The sequence below is a fragment of the Suricata suricatta genome, chromosome 8 (genome assembly GCF_006229205.1).
Source record: "Suricata suricatta isolate VVHF042 chromosome 8, meerkat_22Aug2017_6uvM2_HiC, whole genome shotgun sequence".
NCBI classification, from domain to species: Eukaryota; Metazoa; Chordata; class Mammalia; order Carnivora; family Herpestidae; genus Suricata; species Suricata suricatta.
Genome location: NC_043707.1, coordinates 131,479,499 through 131,503,002, shown reverse-complemented (window position 1 = coordinate 131,503,002; position 23,504 = coordinate 131,479,499).

Here is a 23,504-nt window from a genome sequence, read left to right as displayed (position 1 = left end):
ATCCACTGGGCCACGCGATGGATACAGTAGGAGTTTACTCAATTCCCAAGTTTGTTCCACCGAGAACCCGGTGCCCTGCCCCCAAGAGGCTCCTTGAGGAATAGCAATAAAGAGCAACCAGCATCTGGGTGCCACGGGCTCCGTGTTAGCATCTGGCACCTGACAAGTCCTCCGACATGGATTCTGTTATTATCCCTCTGTCATCGATGCAGAAACTGAGGCAGGGGACGCCATTGTGTGCACAGTGCACAGCCAGGGGAACTGGGAGTCGAGCCATGGAATCTGGCTCCAAAGCCTAGCTCTCCACCAGGACGTGGGCTGCTTGCTTCTCTGTGGCCCGAGGAGTCTTGTCCCTGGCTGCTCTGGGCCCCAAGAGTTTGGCGCAGAGCCATTGCTTAGTGAGTTTCTACTGGATGAACAGAAGTCTCGGGCACCTCTGTAAGGCACACTGTGGAACCCAGCGTGGGGAAGGGGTGAGCACTGGAGGACTTCCCTGCTACAACCCACGATCTCTGCGAGGTGCCCCTCCATTATTCCCTTCGTGCAGAATGCTGTCAGTGGAGTGACTGGGAGAGTTGGTGGCATCTGGGACAGTTGGCAACATGGCGCCAAGACTCACCTGGACTTCAGTTTCCCCACCTGTAGGAAAGGGTCAGGTGAGGTGATTCTCACTGTCCCTCCTGGCTTTAATACTCCATGGTGCTTTGAGTTGAGGACAAGTTTAAATGAGGAAACACGCATTTCTACCTCACAATAACCAAGCATAAGATGTGCAAATACCCACCTGCTTCTCAAGCCTAGATTCTGAGTTTTCTTTTCTTTTTGCTTTGTTTTCTTTTCTTCTTTTGAGAGAGAGAGCGAGCATGAGCAGGGGAGAGACAGAGAGAGAGGGAGAGAGAGAATCCCAAGCAGGTTCTGCACTGTCAGCACAGAGCCCCATGCGGGGCTCGAATTCATGAACCATGAGATCATGATCTGGGCCAAAACCAAGAGCCGGCACTCAGCTGATTGAGCCACCCAGGTGCCCCCGTAAATTCCAAGTTTAAAGGAAGTTTTGCATAGAACAGGGCTCAGCGACCAGGACTTTCAGAATTCCTTGGCCCTGTCAGCTGGAAGTTTGTCCTCCTTGCTCCTTTCCCATTTTTTTAAATTCTTTAAAGCAGCCACTAAATACACACAGTATGCCAAGGACTGTCCTCACCATCTCAGAGCAAACCCTGTGTACCTTCTAGCTGGTTGACTTGTACCCACAGTCCTCTAGCTGTGACCCTAGGGACCCTCCCAGAAATCTTCTGCTCCAACTCCTGCCCTCTGTCACCTCCTCTGCTTTGCCAACAGACGTCCCCTCTCCCTGACCCTGTCCTCTGTTGTCCTTTCCCTCCTCCCGCCTGTCCCAGGAGCTAACACTAGAAGGGTTGGGGGTGGGGATCGTGCTTTCATCTTGGGATTTGAGGATGAATGAGACACGACCAGTGGTGAGAATAGTCACAGTTCACCAAGTGCCCATCATGAGCCGAGCTCCCTGGCAGATCCCTTGTGGCATCAGCTCATCCCGTCCTCTCTCGGGCTCCCCTCTGAAGACTTGGGGAACCCTAACTTCCAGATAGGGAAACCAAGGCCCAAAGGGGTTAAGTAGGATAGCTGGAAGTTCCCCACACGGGTTTTCACCATCCCAGCACGAGAGCAGCCCAGGCCTCCCTTGCGGGCACTCGCGGTGAGAATTCCAGCAGCAGACAGCACGGGCTCACTGGTCCGCGTCCCTGGGAGTCCTTGGCCTGCTTGTCTTTCAGGCTGAGATGCTGGTTCCTACTGATCCCACCACGTTGCCAAGGCCCACGTGTGCAGCACCAGGATGGTTGCGGGAGGAGTTCACAGACTCAGAGGGCATTGCGCGTGGTCCCCACCAGCCTCCGTGTCATGGGGGACCCTGTCCCAGCCTCTGAGAGCTCCCGGTCTGGTGGGAGGGCCATGGTCTCTGATGCTTCACGTTCCCTGGGAGGTTGGCTTGGCGTCAAAGGATGACACAGCCTGAAAACGAAGCTGTTTTTCCACTCGGAGTGGGGCTGTGGGACACAGGCGGTGCATGCCCTGTCCCCGGAGGGGCCTCGTGAGCCACATGCTCGGAGGACCCAGGCCTGCCCGCGCCGCTTGGGGTGTGCGGGGCTCAGCAGGTGACTGGGTGATGGCGGTCCCGCCCCAGAGCACAATTTCCTCTGGGACCTAGCACCTCGCAGGGCCAAGTTCAGGTTGAGGGTTTCCTTTACTATGAAAGGGTCTGCAGCCCATGTGCATTTGGAATCTCTTTTCTGATGGAACTGAACATATTTTCTTTTCTCTTTGGGTGAAGTCAGAATTGAAAAGGCTTTCCTGAAGAATGAAGTTTTATCTCGTTTTGAAATCTCCAGCTCTGCAGCACAGAGACCCAGGCCATGGTGTTTGAGAAGGTCCTGGCTTCCTGTTCCTGAACAAATCAGCTGCCCACTCCCCCCCGCAACAACCCCCCTCCCCCCCCTCCGGAGGAGGTTGGAGTGTCTTCTAAGGACTGGAAAGAAGCGGGCTCAACCAGTCTTTAATCAAGCTGTGGTTAGCAAGTGAAAGGAAGTGGCCTTTCCTCTGAGTCATTGAAAGGCTTGGATTTCTCTGTCACAAATGTTTTCAGAGCAGACCCCAGGGTTCACTGAAGTGGGACAAGGCTTCCGCATGCCAGTTTTCTCTAGTTTTCCTGCAGCCCAGGGAAAATGTGTATGTGCATATGCATGTGTGTGTGCACGTGAGTGTGTGTGTGTGTGTGTGTGTGGACAAGGAGGGACTTCTTTTTTTTTTTAATTTTTTAAAAATGTTTATTTTTGAGAGAGAGAGACAGAGCATGAGCGGGGAGGGGCAGAGAGGGAGACACAACCTGAAGCAGGCTCCAGGCTCTGAGCTGTCAGCACAGAGCCCAACGCGGGGTTCCAAACTCCCAAACTGTGAGATCATGACCTGAGCTGAGGTTGGATGCTTACCTGACAGAGGCACCCAGGCGCCCCAATTCAGTAATGTTTTAAATAAATTTGTGTTTTATTAATCAGCAGCCCCAGGCTCCGAGCTGTCAGCACAGAGCCAGACGCGGGGCTCGAACTCATGTACCATGAGATCATGACCTGAGCCAAAGTCGACATTTCCCAGCTGAGCCCCCAGGGAGGGCTCCTTCACTCCCACTCAGTATTCTGTGGAGCTAGTGGTCATGGTGCATTCAAACGAACCAAGCAGATTTCTCCAGACATTTCCTTGTTCCGGCAGAGCCCGGTTCTCTCCAAGCACGGATCCCCAGGTCATCCTCCCTGCCTTCCCCTCCCTCACTGGAGGACATGCAATCAGTCGAGTAGATTTTCTTTTTCTCTTTCCAATCTTTTTTTTCACATCTCTCTGTTCTTTTCCATTCCCACTGTCACCCAGCAATCAGCCCCGATAACTCTTCCCTTGGACCTTTGCAGTAACCACCCCGCCCTCCGAGCCTTGTCTGCAGCCTCCTCCTCCTCCTCTTCCCCCCTTCCATCCTGGATTCAGCTGCTAGATTAATTCTCTGGTAACATGCCTCTGAGCGGGTTTCGCTCAAAGCACGCTGCTCCGGCCTCTGTCAGCTCGTCCCAGAGGCTGGCATTTCAGTGCTGAGCCCCCAGCCTCCTGCCCTGCCTTCTCTGGATAACGCAGGACCTGCTCTCTGGCCCCAGTCTGCGCACTGCTCCTGGGTGGGAGGAGGGGGCCCCACTCCACGCCCCACCTCCAATCCCAAACCCCGCCCAATTCAGGGCTGGTCCTTTGGAGGTTCTGTTTCTTTTGTTAAATCCACTGCACAGAAGAAGCATCCCTACCTGCCTTCCTGGAGAAGGTTCTGGGGTGGGGGGCGTGGTGTTCTCACTGCAGTTTTCCTCCGGGTCTTAAGCTTCTGGTTCTCAGTGCCTTCACTCAAGCCACTCCCTCCCAGCTGGGAGACCCCGTGCTCTGGGAGGGGGAGGCACCCCGTGCTCTGGGGAGCCCTCTCTCCTACAGGCATAGGGATGCACCTCTACCCCGTGGGGCGCGTACACACCGCCCCATCGGCTCGTACCCGCCGCCGCCATACCTGTCACCTCCCTGGAGATGGACTCTGAGCGCAAGGGTATCTCATCCATCCCTTTCGGTCATTCATTCATTCATTCAGCACACAAACTTTCCTGAGTCCCGAGGCTTGGCCAGTGACTAAGAAACCCATCTCTATCCTCATGGACTGAGTTCTAGGCAGAGAGAGTTTCAAAACAAGTATAGAGATGACAGCGTTGTGAGAGGTGGCAAGAGGGCATCAGAGGAGAATCTTTTGTGCACAGCGCATGGCACTGGGCAGGGCCCTGCGCTCCTGGGAGGACGCAGTGGACACAGAGACACGATGGGTGGGAGTGAGTCCGGGCGGGGCCTGGATCGGGGAGACCTGAGGGCCAGGGAGACCTTGAAGGGGCAGGACCCGGGCGTGAGTGTTGCTCTCATTCAGTGAGGGGGGAGGGGCGGCCAGGCGGGAGAGTGGGCATCGCTCCGTGAGATCCCAGGCGGTTTCTAAGCAGCTTTATTTCATTTCCTATAACTGCTGTGACAAATTGCCACCCCGTGGGTGGCCCACAAGAGCAGACATCTATTCCCTCTCAGTTCTGGAGGCCAGGAGTCCAAAATTGGGGTGTGGGCAGGGTCATGCTTTCTCCAAAGGTTCCAGGGAAGGGTCCTCCAGCTTCTGTGGCTCCCGGTGCCCCGTGGCCTCTGGCCACATCCATCCAATCTCACATGGCCTCCCCCCGGGTCTCTGTCTCCTTTCCTGTCTCCGATAAGGACACTCTCCTGGGACTCGGGGCCCGCCTATTCCAACGTGATCTCATCTCTGTCTCTACCATAATTTTGTCTGCTAAGATCTTTTTTTAAACAGTGTTCTGAGGCTCTGGTTGGATATGAATTTGGGGTGGGGTGGGGATGGCCCTCACAGCATCCCTGCAGGGTTAACATGGAGGCGGAAACTGAGGCCCAGAGTGTCCGTTTGTCCTGGGCCATGCCGTTGAACTTGGCCCAGCAAGGAGCCAACTGAGCCTCCTAACCCCAAGGTGGGCGTTCTCTCACTGTTCAGACTCCCTGCCCCCCCGCCCCAGAAGCCCGGCGGGCACTGTGGCCTTGTTTCCTGTTCTCGGCCTGCTCCTTGGGTCAGATACAAGAGCAAACCGGACCTCACAGTCCATCGGGCCAGAGGCTGGGACTCTGTAGCCATTGCAGAACTGGGGGTCCCTCCGCTGAGCCTGGCCCTGGTGTCAGTAGTGACTCAGGGAACAACACCAAGACCAGTGGCATCAGCGGCCGGTCACCACCCTCGAACTGAGCACAAAGAGGCAAAAATACCCCAGGGAGTCAGCGTCGTGTCCATTGCGTTTTCATTGTGTTTTATGCTCTTAGCTCCCAGCTGCTGCTCACATCACCGCTTCTAATGGTTCATTCTCTTTCTCTGCAAGGAAAATGTGGGTCATTTCCCGTAAGTGCCCGTCTCCCCGGTGCACACTGCCCCCGTTTGGTCTCCCCCTCACCATGCGTGTAAGCGATAGGCAGTGGGCCCTCCCCGCCACCTGGCATTCCTCACTGTCCCTCCATCATCTGCTTTGCAAACAGTCCTGACCGAATGTCCCCGACCCGGTGCGCAGGAGTCTTTGCAGGGACTTTTCTTTCTGGGATGGTTTCAGTATTTCCCGCTATCTTTTTTTTTTTTTTTTAATAAAAAGAGGAGAATTGCTGACAATTTTCACAAATTTGGGCTCTTGCAAGAATAATTTCCTCTGAATTATATGTGATTCTCCCTTTTAGTGTAGCCCTTACATTGAGTTCACTTGTGGTGCTGCCTCTAAGCTGACTTAAATATTTGCTGCCTCCTGTCACTGAGTTTTCAAACTGCGGGAGTTTAACACAAGCCACAGAGGCGGGAAGACCTTCTGGGTGCCCACGCTCCACGAGCAATGGAGGCGGCCACAGATGAGATATTTGATTTAACTCTGGAGCCTCTGAGCCTCCACCCTTCCTCTCTGCCTTTATCTCACAACCGTGACGAGCCCCGGGTCCTTTTGGGGGGCTGGAGGTACCGGGGTGCCTACATGTGCCAACAGGGCACAGAGAGAAAACACAGTGGGGTTGAAGTCCACATTTTTCAACTGTACAGACTGACTTTGTGTTTAGATCCAGGATCGTCTGAATCTTCAGGAGTTCAGCCTTGGTTTCCAAGATAGGTCGTAACCTGGGACGGGGACCACCAAACCTAGTGACAGTCATCATAGTGACTGACCCATGCTCAACTTTGTACCGAGACCTTCACACATCTGTCTGCTTGCGGGCCTCGGGGATTGTGTCCAGCACATAACTTAATAGGCAATGAATACATTTTGGTTGAGTTAATGGACTACTTACGATGATGATGATTTTGTTGAATTAATGAAATATTTCCAAGGAGGAGGATGATGATGAAGGAGAAGGAGAAAGAGAAGAAGAGAAAGGAGAACTTGTGGGTCCATTACCTGAATCCACAAATATATGCCGAATGCGTACTATATGCCTGGCACCGGCGCTAGATGTTGGGGGTATGGCAGAGAATGAATAAACAGACATGTGGCCCTGCCTTTCTGGGCTTAGATTCCAGAGGGAGAACTCAGGCAATAAAATAAATAAGTGGATTGTCCTCATTGGTCTGTTAGAAGGTGATGGGCGCTATAGAATAAGAGCATGGAAGAAGATAGAAAGTACTATTTGAGAGACAGTGGTCAGGGTGGGCCTCCCTGAGAAGGTGACATATGAGCAAAGATGAGAAAGACACAAGACAGCCATGCAGGTGCTGGGAAGGCCATTCCAGACGGAGGGAATAGCCAGTGCAAAGGCCCTGAGGCATGTTTGAGAAACAACAGGGAAGTCAGAGGGACTGGAGTGGAGTGAAAAAGATGGAGAGCAGGAGAGGAGTGAGTGAGTTAGGGGGCTGAAATTCAAGGATATTAAGGGACATGACTCAGGCTCCCCAGCCACTGAGTGGTGTGGAAGACCCCGTTCATATTCCAGTTCTCGTGCCACCTCTCAACATAACAGGAGGGTCACTGGAAGATGGCGCCTTTTGTGACTTGGCGTTCCCAACACCTCACTGTTGCAGCTTGGAGAGAGGACAGACTGCCATTCCCTTCCTTGCTCCCGAGGGGACAGTCCAGGGGACAAGAGTTGGCGGCCCCATGGCTGCAGTCAGAGCTGTCCTCAGAACTCCCAGCTAGACCCCAAGTGCCTCCAAAGTCCTTACTGTGTCTTCTCGGTTGTCCGGTGCCACAGTGACTCCCGTCCCTTTCCACACTTTCCCTCTTGCCCCCAGAGTTTCTCGTCTCCTTCTGGAACTGGCCAGGCATACATCTGATCAGGGGCATCCCCCTACACAGTCAGTAAACTGCTGCTGCTCATCCGCTCTGACCAAATCATCTTCCTTTGCCGACCTTTCCTTCCTCCCGTTTACCTTTGCTTCACTCCCTGTGCAGTCGTCTTCTCCATTTCTCTTCTCTGCTTTTCCTATCGTCTTTACAGACTGCCCTTCACCCGTGTCACGAGTGTTTCTCCTTCCCTTGCTGCCCCACCTTCACTTGTGAAGGAATTCTCTGCTGCTTCCAGGGTCGAGGACTTTGGGGCCCTCCTGCGTGCTAACCCGTGATCTCCACCGTCTGGCTGGCCCCTCCCTTTATTTCAGTTGCCTGCACAGAGGCAGGTGCTTCTTACTGCCCAGAGCGCTGTTTAGTTTTCCTAGGAAACAGGACGGGCACTGATTTTGATGGCACCGCGAATGGACACTCGCAAAGCTCTGTGCAGGTGTGATTTGGCCGGACAGGAGCCTGGAATGCAGGCTTGTTATCTCTGAGACCTGGTTGTGGTTGGGTATTAACCTCAAAGGTAGCATTTCTGTTCTGGCAGCAAGGGTGCCAATCAGTACAGTCATTTCCCAAAGGCACTCTGGTGAGGTCTGTTCAGATTTTCAACACATTTCTAGAATTTTGGAAATACTAAGCAGGTTTTGCAGAGATGTGTACACAAGACCGCCCACTACAGCAGTGTTTCTTGTAGGAGTAAATTGAAATCCTAATTGTCTATCAAACCTTCAACAGGTTGCACTGGGTAAATAGTGGCTCCCGCCTACACCAAGGAGTATGTGAGGTTGTTAGAAATGGTGAAGATTCGTCCACATGGACAAAGAGAGATGACCGGGAAACCGAGTTGTTTAAAACAAGCAGGTTGCCCTGCCTTTGTGTAGGGGATGGTCCATTTTTGTACACAAAATCATGTATCCACTGGAGAACAGGCATGGTCTTGTTATTGAAAGAAATTAACTGCTCCACAGATCTGAAACATTGTGGCATTCCCAGGTCATTAAGTTGTCATACTATTCTATCTAATTAACATAAAAGGTATGTTTAAAACCTAGAAGGAGAACATTTGGTCACAGCCCCTCCTACTTGTGTGATTAGACGAGAAGAAACATTCATCCATTGTAGCTTTGTTTTACTTTTCAGTAAACATTCATCCCTTGTAACTTTATTTTACTTTCAGTAACTTTAAAACATTATACATCCAGATAGACATTGTACATTCATAGGAAAAACCATTAGAAGGGTGTGTTTCAGAAGCCTCTAAGCAATGGGGAGAAGTGTGTGTGTGCAGTGTGTGTGCGGGGGAGACAGTAACTGATTCTTTTTACACCCGCACTGCTGGGTTGCTGAAACTCTTCCAATGAGCAGGTCTTTTATTATGTAATAAAAAAAAAATACACACAGGGGAAGTTACTTTACTTTGTCTTTGACTTTGTGCCTCTCTGTCTCTTTATCTTTTGATTGTGGGGAATTTGGAACGTGCAGAGAGGCGGACAGCCTAGGAGACACTCACGTACCCCTCGCCCAACCCGTCAGGCTTAGCCTCTCCTGTCCCGTCTAAACCTGGATCACCACCTCCAGCCGCTAGTCCCGTGTGAGGTTGAAGCAAGCCACAGGCTTCATTTAAGCATCTCCTTTCCTCCTCTGACTCCACTACCCTGAGGCTGCAGAGGGGTCCGTCCTCCGATGCCGTGCTGTTGCAGCGGGATCCTAATCCTGGCCTGCGGGCCCCCTGAGCCCTGTCTGAAATGCATCCATCCGAGCATCCCAGCTGTGGCAGAGGCCCACGAAGGGGTCGCCGGTCTGCCAAGAGAGCGATGTCCTCGTGGGCAGGGGTGGCCAGAGCTTGCTGACCGTGGCCTGTGGCCTCACGGGGCCTCATCAGGTTGACACCAGCGAGCTGTACAAATAGCATCATGTGCCCATATGCCATGTCAAGGAGAGGGCTGGAAGGCTGGACCACTCAGACTGCTGCCTGTGCAGCGGGCGGGTCGCAAACAGCCCGGCTGGCCTGTCAGCCTCAGCCCTTCTCCGTCTCCCTCCTCCACACCCATCTCAGATTTTCCCTTGGGACTCGTGTGCCCCAAGGGTCAACATTATGGGGTGGGGTGGGCAGGCGATGCGTCAAACCACCGGCCGAGGGTGGCACGCAGCCCTGGAATGTTGTCATGACCCATCCGCACTATAATTCAACAGACTGGGCAACTCCCATTGGCCGACACTGTTCTAGGCACTGAGAACACAGAGGTGGTGGAAACAGATAAAATCCCTGCTCTCGTGAAGTTTCTACACATGTGGGAGCAAACCCGGATGTCTGCAATGACATCCACCTTATGTGGTTGAATTGGGGGTAATCTTTGCTCTTTTTGTCTTTGCAACATTCTGCATTTATTGATTTCTTTAAGGAATATGTTTCGTTTTTACAAAAAAAAATGTGATTTTTCTTTTTTTCAAATATTTATTTTTGAGAGAGAAAGAGAGAGAGTGCGTGCATGAGTGGGGGAAGGGCAGAGAGAGGGGGAGAGAGCATCCCAACCAGGGTCTATGCTCAGCACACAGCCCGAGGTGGGGCTCGATCTCGTGAATCTCTAGATCATGACCTGAGCCAAAACCAAGAATCAGATGCTTCACTGACTTAGCCAGCCAGGAACCCCATAAAAATGTGATTTTTTTAAAAGTTTATTTTTATGTATTTGAGAGAGAGCATGCGCACAGGCAGGGGAAGGGACAGAGAGAGAACCCCAAGCAGGTTCTGAACTGCCAGCACAGAGCTCGACGTGGGGCTTGAACTCACAAACTATGAGATCATGACCTAAGCCAAGACCAAAAGTCAGATGATTAACGGGCTGAGCCATCCAGCTGATGGTTGAGCTGGCCCAAAATGTGATTTTTCTTAAAATGAAAGCCACAAAGAAATGAAGTACTCAGAGTCAGAATATAACAGTAATTCGGCAGCGGGGGGGCGGGGAGGGGGCGAAGATTCACTATTATTTTATTTGTTTCTTTTATGTATTTTTTAAATCCTCCAAAATGAATTTTAATTTTTAATATTTTGTTTTAGAGAGAGAGTGCAGGAGCAGGGGAGTAGGTGGAGGGAGGGAGGGAAGGAGAGAGAGAGAGAGAGAGAGCGCGAGTGAATCTTAAGCAGGCTCCGTGCTCAGCACAGAGCCTGACGCAGGGCTCAATCCCACAACACAGATCATGACCTGAGCTGAAATCAAGCATCAGATGCTCAACCGACTGAGCCACCCAGGTGCCCTTAACAATTTTTGAATTAAAAAGAAAACGAAAAAGAAAAGGTGAACTCTTTGGAACTGGCAGTGAGTCAGCCACAAAGCAAGGGACGTAAGGAAGGTGTTTTCCCCTCATGCTCCGCATGGAAACCGCCTCATCTCGGCCACACTCCAGGCCCAGATGTGCTGTGGGAAAACCAGGCCTGCCGCTCCCCGTCTCGTGAGACTTTCTCCAAACCACCTTTTTGTGGCCTTAATTCCATGAATACAAACAATAATTACTAACCTAAGTAGATTACTCAGCATAGTTTAGACGCCTCTGGGTCCCCGAATGAGTCACATTATTGACTGCTCGCAATTAATCTAAAAAATTAAACCAATTGCTTTTCTGGTCCTCTCTTCCCCGTTCTGCGCCTGGATGACACTTCCACGAATTGATTGTCGGGGCCGTTATTTCTACTTGCTGTTCCCATTTTTCTCCAGAACTGAAAAGTCCCCTGAAAGCTAATTTGTTTCTGATCCAGGTCTTTCTGATTTCTCTGTCCATCCCTTCCGGGTGCGGCGGGCCACAACCGAATGGGGCTTCCTGTTTCTAATTCTCTCATGATCTGTCTAGTTTTTCAATTACTACTTCGCCAACTCCCCCGTCCTTCTCCACTTCGCCCCATCCATGTTCACTTCACTGTCAAGTTTGGAAGAAGCTGGTGCTGTTGTCCCCACCAACCAGCATCCTAAGTGTTAGTGAGGAATGAGAAAATGACCCAAGAGCCTGAGAACAGCTAATTCAAAAGCATTTATTGGGTTCCTGTTAGCACAAAGCACATAGTAGGTGGTTGCAAAGAAAAAAAAAACTCAAAAAGTATAAAGAGAGCATTTTCCTTCACCGAGCTTATAGTTTACCAAAGGAAGAAATAACCACACACCAAACTTTTACCTTAAATACAGAACAGTTTCGAGATAATTTGTTATGCAGTATAGGTGACTAATGCACACTCTCTCACCTCCTGACTGGGCACATGCTGTGTGCCAGGTGCACCCGGCTCAAATGCATTCACTAATCTGGAACATTCTTCTTCTACCTCCTCCCCTCCCCCTGCTCTTCATTATGTGTCAACAGAGACATAGCTTCATCAGCACCCCCGTCCCAGGTGGTGGTACTCCACACCTCTCCTGTGTGGCCTTGACCTTGTAGCAGATGCATTGGTGTGTGTGTTGATGTCATGTGCCCCCTAACTAACCCTGAGCTCCAGGAGGGCAGGGGGCATGGCTGTCTTGTCTTTTCTTCCTGTTAGATCCCCAGTGCCTCACAGGGTTCCTGGTACGTGGTGAGCGCCCAGAGATTTGGTTCAGGGATGAATGAATGGTGACAGCCATGTTACTGTTGTTCCCATTTTATAAATGAGGAGACTGAGGCTCGGAGGGCATAGAAGGGCTACTCACATTAATCATCCAGTTACCAAGTTACTAAGCCAAAATTCCAGCCCCAGTTTTCCACGGCTGCCTTCCCCAGCATATCCCTTAGCTCAGCACTTCTCAGATGGTACTAGGCATACACAGCGCCTGGGGATTTGGTCAACAGGCAGATTCTGAGACAGCAAATCTGGGGTGGCCAAGAATCTGCGTTTCCAACAGTCTCCCAGTGATGCCCACAGTGCTGGTCCTGGATCACACTTGGAGCAGTGTCGTCCTAGGTATATCTGCTCATGGAGGGAGGGATTGGACAGGCTTGGAGCACGAGGAGATGCCCATGGGGCATCTCAGTCACTGTAGGCACTGTTCTTGTGTGGCCCAGTTCTGCTCCAGAGCACTGTGTGTGGTGACACTATAAACATTCACACAGGTGAGGCAGAGGCAGGGGACATTCTGAATGCCAGTGTCACCTCACCTGCCACTGGGTTTGTGAGCGAGGCTTCTGAGGGCTTGGTTCCTGGGTGGGGCCACCCACGGAGACTAGAAAGACTATGACAAGCGTGCATGGCGGAGGTACCTGGGTTCTCGCTGAGGAAGCAGCTCCCAGCTGGGCACGGACAGCCAGTGCTTGGGAGAAGCAGATGTGCACCCTGCAGTACAAGGGGGGACAGAGCACATACGGGGGCCGTGCGGGCTGGCGGAGGCCCTCGTCACCAGGGGCCCCTGCTTCGCTCCAGAAAGAAGTGTCCCAGCACCTCTGTACCTGTGTGCACAGCCCCCAGGACCCGCCACACCTCCCTGCGTCTTCATCTTTCATCCTGAGCCATCAGCTCGAGGGCGCCATCCAGAGACGCCTTTCCACGAGTGTGTGCGGTCCCGGAGGTCAGGCCAGACCAGGCTGCACAGAGACCAGAGAAGCTCTGCAGCTCCGAGCCCCGCAGCACTGAGCTGCTCAGCCATCTGCACCAAGCCAGGAGACCCCAAGTCAGGAGCTACCAGGCTGCCCCCGTGACACCCATTTCCCCGACCAGAAGCAGACCAGGAGCCGCCAGCCAATTCTCTGGCCATCAGCGTGGACGACCACCAGGCAGGCAGCCTGTCTCTGGGCTGTCTGTCTCCTTCCCCCAGGATGCTGAAGGGGGACCCGGGCACGTGGCAGTGCTGTGGGCCAGACATTGCTCTAATTATCTGCTTACAGTTGTGGTTCTCAAAGTGGGGTCCCCAGACCAGCAACGGCAGCATTACCTGAGAACTTGTGGGCAATGCAGATTCTCGGGTCCCACTCCAGACCTGACAGATCAGCATCCCTGGGTGGCGGGGGCGGGAGGGGGCCTGGAATTGGCGTGGAACGTGCCCTCCCCAGGATGTGGATGCACACTTAGGTTTGAAAGCCTCAGACCCAAATGAACTCATTGAATCCCGAAAGCAAGCCTGCTACATGCAAACTGTTGCGGTGACCCAGCGGAGGTCACCCAGCTGGAAGGTGGGAGCAGCAGCATTCAGACTAGGGCCCCTGGATGCCACCTGTGCATCAAGTGTCACCCCTGTAAAACCTGTGCTCTGTATAAGCCATAAACACACACGAGGGGGTCAAACCAAATGGCATAGGTTTTTTTTTTATCGTGTTTTTAAAAAATAAAAATGTTTATAAAACACTGGATTACGCATCACTGGGTTTTCCCCAAGTGTTCTCTTTTTCATGCTCAGCCCGTCTGTGGGATAATCCAGCACTAGGCGGAGTGGAAGCAGATTCACAGGGGAACAAAACCAGCCCCGGACTTGAACTGAGGCCCCTCTGACTCCATTGCTCCCCAGTGCTCCGGGCGCCTCTCGATCGATGAATTATTTGGTTGAATTAATTATGAACTAAGGGATAAAAGCTGGCAGGCTCAGCACAGGGATTTTCAAGATCACCTGATGCGTGCTAAAATTCAGATTCCTGGGGTCCGCCCCCAGAGGGGCTGACTCAGGGCATGTAGGGTGTGGCCCAGGAGCTTGCAGGTAAACAGGACTAGGTGATTCCTAAAGCCACCAGTTCTCAAGACGCTTAGCTTCCTGTGTTCGGAGCCTGTTTCCGCTTAGTGACACTGCATTTGCAGAGGTCCTGAGCCTACACATGAACACGGCCGCCTAGCCTGGTGATTCGGGGCACAGAGGTGGGGCTCAGAGATCGCAGATTCAAATCCCACTTCTGGCACTCACAGACTTTATGACCCTGAACAGATTCCTTAAGCCCTCCAAACCTTGGTGTTCTCATCTGTAAAGTGCGCATGGTAATAGTCCTTTCCTCGTAAGGTCATTGGTGAGGATTAAACAAACAAACATGCATGTCTGGCCTCATTTAAGTTCTTACATAAAATCATCTTTTGGATTATCAATAGGCAGTTTTAGTGCCTTCCAAAGGGCACTTGTTCAGATTACCTGTAGAGAATGATGGGAAAATCCATTTCTGAAGCACCTTCTAGGTGCCGCTCACAAAGCTTTCCCGCCCTTCTTCTGCCTTGTGCTCTGTGGGTCGGCGGGGAAGGGACATGTCACTGCAGGTCCTGGGACATGTCTGTGGCCTTTGAAGACCACATGGTGCAGCAGAGATGGGAGAGAGGCCAGCTGTGTTCATTTCCACAGTGACTCAGACACTCAGTGGCTCTTTCTGGCTGCATTTCATCTCCAGTCTAACTGGCCACCTGAGTATTCGTCAAGCAACTGGAGACTTAACCAAAAGCCTCGACCAGGGAGCAAACAGCTCTGGAAAGCCCCTGGCCACCCCCCAGCCAGCCTTCTCCTCTCCCCCGCCAATCAGTTCCAGCAAATGCTCTTATAGGAGATCCTTACGGGTTCCGTGAGATGCCTTCCGCATTCAGTGTGTAGTCTATAGATTAATCCTTTCCAACACTATCAAAAGACTGGAAGAAGAACAGAAATTCCAGAAGATGCATGAATTTTGACTTTCTGTTGGCTCCACCACACAGATTTCACCCTTTGAAAAGCACCTGCTCCGTTCTGTGTCCCAGAATTTTTTCCTTTGCGGAGGACACTGGCTCTAAGTGAAGAACAAGAGAAAAAGGAATGTGTTTCAGACCAGAGATTTAACTGACTGTTGATAAATAATTAAGGCCCTAAGACAGGGCTGGCAAATACCGGCCACTGATGTTTGGATGTTCCATAAGCTACAGAGTGTTTACATTTTTTTAAGTTTATTTATTTGAAGGGGGAGGGGCAGAGAGAGAGGGTGACAGAGAATCTCAAGCAGGCCCTGCACTGTTGGCACAGAGCCTGACGCTGGGCTTGAACTCACAAACTGTGAGATCATGGCCTGAGCCGAAATCAAGAGGCAGACGCTTAACTGACTGAGCCCCTCAAATGCCCACAAGAGGGTTTACATCTTGTAACAATTGGGGAAAAAAAAAAAAGAAAAGAAAAATATCTGAATACTTCATGATATGTGAAAATTATTTGTGAAAATCAAATTTCAGTGTCCATAAATAAAGCTTTATTGGAACAGAGCCTTACTCATTTGTTTCTATGTAATACTTGTGACGAGATGCTTTTTGGCTGCAGAGAAAGCCTGAAGTATTTACTGTCTGGCCCCTTTCAGAGAAAGTTTGCTGACCCCTCTTATAAACTGTCATAATTTACCAAGAGAGCTTGCTTGTGTGTTGATGTATGGAGTTCTTCCTCTGAATCTTTCCCATGTTTTAACTCATTTAATCCTTATAACAACCCCAGGACACGTGCTCATAATCCCCATCTTGTTGACGGGGAAGCAGAGGCAGACAGAGCATCCTGAGGTCTGCCTTAGATCATGAACCTAGAAAAGGGCAGAGCTGGTACTCAAATTTGGAAAGTCTGATGCCAAAGTATACACTTTTGACTACTGCCTCGCATGCCTGGCTTCTGCAAAACTGTATCCATAAGGGAAGCATCTAGAAGGTGAGGTCCTTAGATGTTCCCAGGCAGGGACCCAAAACCTCTTCCTGAGAACTAAGCCCAGTGGGACTGATGCTTTCTCAGGTGCCAAAGAGAACATCCCCTCCTGATTTGCTAGTACATTCCCCCCTGATCACAGCTGAGGCTGGGATACAGGTGTCTCGAATCTCATCTTCAACCCACTTCAAGATGGTGGTCTCTTCCACATGTCCAAGAGGCTCTCTGACGCCAACTTGGGCACAGCAGGAAGCCCGGTGCTCAGGTCTGATGGATCTCAAGACTCCAGCTTGTGACATCCTCATTAGCTAGGGACAAGGCCCTGGCTATTGTTCTGTTCGCTTTCCTTTGTGATGTATTGTTGCATGGGAAATTTATTTCTTAACAATTTCGCTTACAGCCCCTTTGACAAAATGGGGCTCTGGAGAACTGCATCATTAGCATTGATAAACACTTTACAATGCCATCATAAGCAAATAGAAATGCCTAATGAAAAGAAAAGAGGCGCTGCCGAGTAATTAAAGAGGCTGGTGGGTTTTTATTATTATTTTTGAGCAATTATGACTAAAAGCTTTCATCAAGAAGCACCCATTTTCCCATCCATTTTGAACTCAGTGATTAAAAACCACGCATTATTGGTTGCAGGCCAATGGTCAAGATGCCCAGGCAGGTCACACATTAGGCCAAGGGTGCCCAGTCCTAAGTGCTGAGCCTTCTCCATGGTCCTGAAAGTCTTGCTGCAGGGCCTGCCCGTGACATGTCTTTCCTCTTTCTGCCTCCTTCCCCCACTCTCGCTTTCCCATCTTAGGAGGTTTTGCTTCTGGATTAATGCTGAGCCGTCTTCATTCTTTGTCATAAAGACCATTTCTTTTTGGAGTAGCTGCCTGAGGCACACAAACAGTAGATGTGGTCTCAAGGACCAAAGAAGTTGAGAAGCTCACAAAAAGACACACAGCTAGTGAGTACTAAGGTCTGGACTTGAACCCACGTCTTTGGACTATGCTGGTAGGAAGGAGGCAAGGAGCAAGGGCTTTGGCTGCAAATGGCCTGAGTGTGAGTCCCAGCTGTGCTGGTGGTCTTGGGCAAGAACCTTAATCTTATTAGGCATCAGCTTCCTTGTCTGTACAAGGGGAAGATAGTACTTCGTGGGGTGGTAAGGAGCATTCAGTGAGATCATGTATGCAAAGCACATGCCAAGTGCTCCTTAAACGGCTGACTCTATGGCCATGGTTTCCAAATTGTGCCCCGATGTGTCCTAAGGTGCCACAGTGGACTGTCTGGGGGTGCTGGGGGTATTTTCAGTTTTCAAAGAAAACACAGCGACATCTGTTGGGCACTGAGTAAAGTACTAGCTCAAGATAAGTCCCTGTTGTCCATGGCAGATTCTGCTACATTCCTTTTGATGACATCATTTCTTTGTGAAGCTGGGGTTTATGCAATCCTTTTGATCAAATACCAACAAAGTCAGTGTGTTACGGGAAAGGAGGGTGATAGGGTCTAATCCAAGTTCAAGGTTGGAGGAACCGTGCAGAAACCAACAGGCACACATATTCCATTGGTACATACTTGTGACTGTTTATGAAGAGTATAAATTGCTTTTCCTTTCGATGTATGTAGATTTTTCTTTTCAACCAGCTAGTAAGTTGTTAGACTATAAGTGCTTTTTAAGGTTTGGGCCTGAACTACTTAATTAAAAAAAAAAAAAGCTTTTAGGGATTTCTTTCAGCCTTACAGTTGCCATGAAAAAAAATGATAGAGACTCCAAGAGTGCGGTGACCTGGGGGGGAAAATGTGGTGGCTGCTTCCCTAAGGCACACTCAGTGGCTTCCCCGTCCTTTGGAAATTAGACTTTTCCATAAGTATGTTCTGAATGCATCAATAAATGGAAGCACAACTTCTTTCCTCACCTTGTGTTTGGTGAACAAAGGCAGGTGTTACTGTGAGTTGGAGAATACAAGCAGAGCCCCTCATGGAAAATGGGCCTCCAGACAACTCCACAGGCGGGTCAGACTTGAGACCCCACTTTCTGCAAACACGGGTGGTTGAGTGTTAAACTCTTGCCCTCGCGAGTATTTCTTGGGATCTGTTGCTGCAGATTCACCAGCTCTGATTTTAGCTCCCAGACGGACTTTCCACCCCACTGCACCGGGCTCAGGGTATAAAGCCGTCCGAATGACTGGGGACTGGCTTGTGTCCTTATTGGCAGCCTGTGCTTGGAGCTTAGGTGACAGCAAGATGGGATGTGTCCCAGGGAAGCTTAGCTGATGGAGAGGAGATGGGATCTCTTTCAAATGCAGCTTCTGCCCACTCTCCAAAAGGCGAGCATGCCTGTAAAACCCCTCGTAAGCCCGAACGGTGTAAAGCGAAATGTCTCCAGCTCTCTGAAAATTCACGTTAGGCCACGTGACTTTTACGAAAGATCTATGTTAGTGCCTGTTTTTGTAATGGAAGGAAACCCAAAGAGGACTTTGACTTTCACCAACGCAGACTTTACCATCCCAATGTGTGTCTTTTGTAAAAACCAAGTGGCCCAATGAGGAGACTTCTGGGAAAAAGGGGACACCTTCATCCGACTCTGAGTCTTAATTAAATGGAGACAGAGAAGTTCTTTTCCTACTCTGTCCCCATGTCATGGTGATTCTCCAGTCTTCCGGCAGCTGCAGCCATGCAACACCTTTTTGGCAGTTCCAGGAATGCCTGGAAATGCAGTCGCTGCTACAGGGCAGGATGCAGGAGCCTCCAGAGTTGGGTGGATGCTCCTTGTGAGATGCCCACCTGGCCCTGCTGGCAGGGATGCACAGCCGTCCTGGAGGGTTCAGCAAAAGGACCACATCTCCGAGGGTTGGGGGCCCATGTTTCCCCAGAGCCCGTTTCATGTTCAAGATGGGTTCTCAAAGGAGATAGTAGCCTTGGCCAGGGAAGCTGTTGGTGGCCTCGTTGGGGGTCTGGCGCCTGCTGGACTCCTCTCCAGATGGAACTTCCTCCTTACTCACTTCATAGCCCACGCTCTGGCTGGTCCTGACTTCTCTCTGTTCCTTGCCTTGGCTCAGGCTGTTCCCTCTGCCCAGAATGCCCTTCCTCTGGACACCTGCCCTTCAAAGGCTCAACTCAAGGGTTCCTTCCTTTAGGAGAAATATTTCAAATCATGAGAGTGTCTGAGTTCAACTCATAGCCACACACCTTTACACATCTCTTGGGTCTCTCTCAGCCCCCTCACCCTTAGAATGAGGATAATTCAGCACATCCCAAAGGTTAGGGTCCCCAGAACCACTGGGGTGAAGATTCATCTGGTCTGGGTTGGAGCCTGAGATGCTGCATTTCAAATGGGCTTGCAGGTGATGCCAATGTGGCTGGTCCAGGGACCGCACTATGGATAGTGAAGGCCTATCTCGTTGCGTTACATGTGATGGGATGTGTGAGGTGCTGAGGACATGCCAGGCTCACAGCTGGTCTCCTGTGTGCAGTGTGAGGCTTCTAGAGCACGCTCACCCACCCCCTTCCAGGAGCCGTGGCCTGACTGTGTATCCAGAGCATCTCACTGTCTGAGGTTAGATGCACCCCTACTTCTTCCTCCCCTTTCTATCCACGACTCCTTGTGGTTCAGTCTGGTTCCTCCACCTCCATATGGGCCATAAAGTTCCTGGGGCCTGAAACAGCAAAAAAGGGAGAACGTGCGTTTGTGAAGATGCACACCTTGGCTTCTACGACGTGAAATAGGTCCTGTTGTTTCCAAAGAGATATTTATTGTTGAAGGCAACACAGGCCCACCCTGGTTTTTGCCTGCTTCGGGTGCTTGGGCTGGCCCCCGGGGATGCTGACTGTCCACAAGGCCCAGGTCGTGAAGGCTCCCAAGCAGCCGGACTCAGAGATCACACGGCAAACCCCAGCGCACCTAATGACCCATTTCCACATGGCAGTCCCCCAGATTGAGACCCAAATACCCAAACATCAGAGGCTGCTGCAGAGAGAAGCAGCAGGAGACGTGCAAGCTCCTTATCAGACGTTTCCCATTCCCCCGCCACCTGTGCCCAGCTCTCCAAAGCGGCGCCCCGGGTAATAGCCACTCTTGCACCAGAAAGGAGAAACGCCAACGATTTTAAGAGAAAGCTCCTTTTCTTCGCTCTGGATTTTATAAATTGTAAAAGGGACTCGCTGTGAAATAACCACTTACTGTCCCAGGGACTTTGTGATTTGTAAGCTTTGAGCCTGAGCTAGAGGCTGGCGACAGTCTCAACCTGTGGCCTTCGAAGAATAAAAGCATTTGGGGGAAATGTGCAGGTGGACGAGATGGTGCGGAAGGAGGAGAGTGGTGGGCCCTGGGGCAGAAGTGCGATCTGGAGACGGGAGGGGCCCTCTGGAATCCCAGGCCCGTCTGTTCGCTCTCAGGCGGATGTCGGTGGCTCCATTGCTGCGGTGGATAGAGGAGGCCAGCCTGCAGCCGGCAACTGTCCACAGACTCGGGACAGATGGGATGGGGGTGGGGGGGTTTCCTGTGAGTCCTGTAAGTATTCTCAAACTTCCATGTGCCTATAGATGGGGTAGGGGACTACGTCCTCAAAATTAAAAGTACATAGTCCTAGGCCTCTACAAAAGCTGGGGAAAGACGTGAGCTCATATTTTTAACAAGGTTTTTCAAATGGTGTTGGTTCAGGTGGTCCCCTGACCACACTTTGAGAAACGCTGGCTCCGGCGTGTTCCCCTCTATAAAAATGAAGAAGAGACCTTGAATTGTTCAGCTCAGCGTGTTCAAGGGAGAAAGAGCAGTATGTTCACTTATATAGTTTGAAATGCAATTTCCAGAACAGATTTAGGCTACAGAATTTGAGGAGACCTGGCCATAGTCCCATTTTTTTTCATTCATTCATTCATTCATTCATTCATTCAAAAAATATTCCTGAGTACCAGCTGCTGTTCTAAGGGCTGAGGGTGTAGAGAACTGGGTAGACTGAAATCCTTGACTTCAGGGGCGCCCGGGGGCTCAGTCGGTTAAGCGTCTGACTTCGGCTCAGGTCATGATCTTGCAGTTCATGAGTTCAAGCCCCACCTCGGGCTCTATGCGGACAGCTCGAAGCCTGGAGCCTGCTTCGGATTCTGTGTCCCTCTCTCTCGGCTCCTTCCGTGCTCCTGCTTTCTATCTCTCTCACACAAATAAATAAACATTAAAAATGTTTAACTAAAATACATTTAAAAAAACAAAATCCTTGACTTCAAAGAGTCTGTATTCCTCTGGAAGAGCTCAGTAATAGGACAGGTAAATAGGGATGTGAACACATCGAGCACATTTAAGAGTCGGCAAGAAGATGCTAAATGCTCAGCGGAGGGAACATTGGGGGGATGGGGGGAACAAATGTGACAACCTGAAATTGGGAGGTCTGGGACAGCGTCAAGCAGGAGGTGACATTTAAGCAGAGACTTGAAGGGCATGAGGGGCCTATGTGGATGTTGGAGGTAAAGCACAGAGACCCTGAGGCCTCAGGGCACCCCCAACATGAAGGAGGGGGTGGAGAAGTGAGCAGGCAGGAACACTGTAGGACATGCTGTCAGAGAGAGAATGGGGAGCACGGAGGGGTGCGGGCCTGTCCGGTTTGTCCAGGACAATAAATACCAACTGAAGCTCAGAATTCCAGCGCAGTGATTAATGGTTTCCCATTTTACTCTGAAACGTTCCCCGTCTGAACAATAACATAATTATCCACTTACCTGCTTATAGGCCATTGTAAGGACTCAGGCTCTCAGTGAGATAAATCCCTGGAGGGTTGAGCAGAGAGTTGATGTGATTTCATTAGATTATAAAAGGCTCCGTCTGGCTGATAAATTGAGAACAGACCACAGGGCAGCACAGGTAGAAGGTAGAGTCAGAACACTCCAGGAACCCGGGGCGGGGTGGGGGGAGACAGAATAATCCCCACCCCACAAAGTTACCCACGTCCTAATCATGGAACTTCTGAATATGTTACCCTACGTGGTAAAACAGACTTGGAAGAGGTGAGGCGGGAAGATGAGCCTGAGATTCTCCAACTGGGTCCCATGTAATCACGGAGGTCCTTCTGAGAGGTCAGTGTCAGAGAGGAGAAACAGGGGTGGAATGAAGCGTCCTGAAGACGGAGGATGGGGGGCATAAGCCAAGGTATCAGGGGGCATCTAGAATCTGGAAAAAGCAAAGAAACAGATTCTCTCCTGGAGCCTTCAGAAACAACACACGTCCACGGACTCGTTGATTTTAGCCCACAAGACCCACTCAGACATCTGACCTACAGATCTGCAGTATAGCAAGTTTGTGTCATTCTAAGCCTCCAAGTTCATGGTGACTCATTACAGTGGGAATAGGAAATTAATTAAGTGCCCAGGGTTTCACCAAGTAGTCACCTCAACCTCTTGACTTCCTGCCTCTGAGTCCCTAGGAACCAGATGCTTTTGCAAGGAAGGATTTCTCTTTTACCATAACGTGAGAATACAGGTCAATAAACTGTGGCCCATTGGCTGCTTTTGTAAATAAAGTTTTATTGGCACACAGCCATGCTCCTTTGTTTACATAGTGTCTAAGGCTGCTTTCTGTCTGCAATGGCAAGCTAAGTAATTTGACAGAGGCCATATGGCCCTCAAAACCTCCAAAGTATTTACAGCTATCTGCACCCTTTATAGAAAATGTTGGCTCTTGTTGCTCTGGATGACCCTTTGGGGAATGTGCCCCCCCCCCCCCGCCACCGTGATGACTGCCCTTTCTGAGTTACTGTGCCCTCCATGGCTGAGGCCACGGCAGCCATGCTTGGCTCACTGTGACCTCGCCATTCACCCTGGTCATTGCAGAATGAACCAAACCAAGACAAGCAGACTCCCTCTCAGATTTTGGAACTGGTTCTCAGAAAGCTTGTGGCTGGGACCAAGAACAAACCTTGGCACTTACTTGCCCTTCAGCTGGTATTTTTTGAATGAGTGAATCCATTCGGGAGATATGGGGTTGCCTCATCCTCAGAGGTCAGAGGGGAGTAAGGAGAGCCAGTCTCTAGAAGGAGAACAACCATGCGGCTATGCCCGAGAAGCCAACAGAAACCACAGGACACTTTCCACAGGGAAAGGGGTCGGGGAAACAGCTGTGCAGTTATCTTGTGTATTGTTACGTCGATACTGAACGATCACAAACTTAGTGGCTTAAAATGACAGATGTGATCTCTCAGCCTCTGTACTTCAGAAGTTTGGGCACGGCTGGGCTGGGTTCTCTGCCCAGGGTCTCCTAAGGCTGAAATCAGGTATTCATTGAGCTGCGTGCCTTTCTGGAATTCCGGATGCTCTTTCTTTGAAAATCATGCAGTTATTGGCAGAATTCTGTCTTTTGCAGCTATGGGACTGAGCCCCGCCCAGTTCTCTTAATGAGGGTTTGCCAGGGGCTGCCCTCGGCTCCTAGATGTGGCCTGTGCCTCCTTGCCACGTGTCCCCCTCAGTAGTCCCTCTCAGGCTTCTAAACACTTAGGAAACACTCAGGCCCTTTTAATGGTTTGCCTGATTAAGTCAGGCCCACCCAGAC